Below are 3,262 nucleotides of genomic sequence, written 5' to 3' on the forward strand. Positions count from 1 at the left end.
AAAGGAGGAATGTGCACTTTGGGTGCCAGCACCCATGAGCGAAGGCTGCCCTAACTGAGCCTCACTTGCTTGGGGCCTAGCGCACTCCTGCCGGGCAGCGGGTGACAGGACGTGCTTGTCCAAAGTAATGAGAGAAAACGTTGATTCTCCTGCTGTCCACGAAGGTGGAAAGTGAAGTGGGGAGACATGTGGGGAGTGAGCGAGGTTCTCTGTCTGGGGGTTCCAAATCTGCTATTGGTTTCTTTCACTGCTGACTAGAGATATACAGGGTGTCCCCCCAAAATGTATACACACTTTGAATACCTACTAATTCCAATGGTTTTAAGCATAAGAAAGAAACAACAATGGAGCTGTTACCTGTTAAAAGTGTGGGCACAAACAGGTAGTTGGACATTCCCTGAGGGGTCTCATATTGGAGAGGGTGAAGGCCAGACTGAGGGGCCCTTTTCCCCGCCTACCCCAGTGCATGAATTTCATGCACCAGGCTACTAGTATGATTATAAACTTTCAGGGCTGACTTTTTCCAAAGCTATCTGAATCATTTAGGCTGTCAAATCACTGCTTTCTTCTGGACTGGGTACACACAAGAATAGGTAGCAGGTTTCTGAGGCAAGAACCTGGACTTTTAGAGTTAGAGACCTGAGTTCAGATATTTGCTCAGCTATTCACTAGGTGTGTGACCTTGAACAAGTGACTGAACTTCTCTGATCCTCTCAAAAGTGTTGGCTCCTTTCTACCCTCAAGGTTCTGCTCTGTGACAATGGGCTAATGGGTATAAGGGATTATTAATGATGGTAAGAACTACCATTAAGTGCTTATTATGTGCCAGGCACCCCAAGCACATTACCCCTTTTGGTGACTCTAAAGTGTAATAAGCACCCATTTAATAGTTCAAAAGTGAGTATTATTGCCCCATTTTAAAGATGTGATAACTTAATACCCAAATTTTGGAATAGATGAAGTCTGGCTACAAAGTGAAATTTTACTGGTTCTAATGTCTATACTCTTTCATTATATCACACTGCCTTATATGATCGATGCCTAAATCCTATGAAATGACAGTAATGCAGAGACTTTGAGGCATAGTAGCAGTCTGGTGATTATGGAGCTGCTCTTTTAGAATCTCTCAAGCTTTGGGATGTGTGACCACTTAGGCTAGGCTGCCAGTGAGTAGATCCAGGACTGTAAAAAAAAAAAAAAAAAAAAAGTGGTACTTTAGGCAGTGGGTGTGACTTGTATTTGATTCAGCAGACTGGACTTATGGAAAGTTCATAGAGCCGAGTTCAATACTATTAAGAGAGAACCCATCCTGACTGCTTAATATAACATCTGTCTGAATGACTCGGTTTTTGTTTTAAGTGGCTAAGGTGCCAGTTGTAACAGTCCAATGTATATGCATATATACCTCTCAGTGAGAAAGTATGGGGGAAGGAGACTTCAAAAGCTCAGACTCATGTTGCAAAATGGGGAATGGAATTAATATTTTTAAAATCATGGTACTAAATCTATGACAGAGTGGCAAAGAAATGTATAATTTTCTTATCGCATGCTTGGTAAAGTCTCAACACCGAATAGTAGCAGAGTCTTATTATGTGGTGCAGGCACTGTGCATACCATTCTTGAGTGGTTTCCTCACTTCTAGCACATGATAGAGTGAGTGCATCCACTGACACTAAACCTCATATAAACTTAAGGATACAAAACATTCCTGGCCCGTGACCTTATGAAGTTGCTATTGACCAGATTTTCTCATTGACTGTATCTGCTCTTTAACACTTCAGACAAGTATTCAGGACCACAATGAAATAGGCATAGGAAGTGAGATGCACTGGGTATCAATACCTCAGGGACCTTGTACAATTAATTCCTTGAATACCACTCCCTATTTGGTTCTGTTGGGAGCACTCTAAGAATCAATCCCTCCAGTAGGTCAGATCCTGGTCCATGTAGCATAAAGGCAATGTAGAAAAGCATTATATCCTCCCTAATGTCAATTTAAAAGAAATGCCAATAGGAATACCTAGATTTTTTATTTTTTGTTTTATTTTTTAAATATATTTATTGATTTCAGAGAGGAAGGGAGAGGGAGAGAGAGAGAGAGAGAAAAACATCAATGATGAGAGAGAATCACTGATCGGCTGCCTCCTGCTCACCCCCTACTGGGGATCAAGCCCTGGGCATATGCCTTGACTGGGAATAGAACCTCGACCTCCTGGTTCACAGGTTGATGGTCAACCACTGAGCTATGCCAACTGGGCTCTAGCTTTATTATTATTATTACTAGAGGCCCGGTGCACAAAAATATGTGCACTTGGGGGGTAGGGGGAGTCCCTCAGCCCGACCTGTGCCCTCTCGCAGTCAGGGACCCCTCAGGAGATAACGACCTGCTGGCTTAGGCCTGCTCCCGGGTGGCAGAGGGCAGGCCCAATCCCTAGGTGCAGCCCCTGGTCGGGCTCAGAGCAGGGCCGATTCGGGAGTTGGGACGCCTTCCCCTGTCATGCACAGAGCAAGGCAGATTGGGAGGTTGTGATGCCACCCTCAGTCACACTCAGGGTAGGGCCGATTGGGGGGTTGGGGCACCGCCCCCTGTCACACTCAAGGCAGGGTCGATGGGGAGGTTGCAGCACCACCCCCTGTCACACAGAGTAGGGCCAATCAGGGGGTTGGGGCGCTGCCCCCTGTCACGCACAGAGCAGGGTCAATCAGGGGGTTGGGGAGCTCCCCTGTGTCAAGCACAGAACAGGGCCAATCAGGGGGTTGAGGAGCTCCCCCCTGTCACTCACAGAGTAGGGCCGATAGGGGAGTTGGGGCACTGCCCCCTGTCACACTCAGGGCAGGGCGGATCAGGGGGTTGGGGCGCCGCCCTCTATCACCCACAGAGCAGGGCCAATCAGGGGGTTAGGGCACCACCACTGTCACACTCAGGGCAGGGCCAATGGGGAGGTATGGCTCTACCCCGTCACACCCAGAGCAAGGCCCATTGGGGGAGGGGGGGGGTTGGGGCGCTGCACCCTGTCACACACAGAGCAGGGCTGATCAGGGGGTTGAGGCACCGCACCCTGTCACACACAGAGCCTCAGGGCGATCAGGGGGTTTGGGCGCTGCCCCCTGTCACTCTGATCCTGGTGCCTGGAGGCCTCGCGGCTCTGCTGATCCCGGTGCTGGGAGGCATATTACCCTTTTACTATATAGGATAGAGGCCTGGTGCATGGGTGGGGCTGGCTGGTTTGCCCTGAAGGGTGTCCTGGATCAGGGTGGGGGT

The sequence above is a fragment of the Myotis nattereri genome (assembly GCF_964212035.1).
Source record: "Myotis nattereri genome assembly, chromosome: X".
NCBI lineage: Eukaryota > Metazoa > Chordata > Mammalia > Chiroptera > Vespertilionidae > Myotis > Myotis nattereri.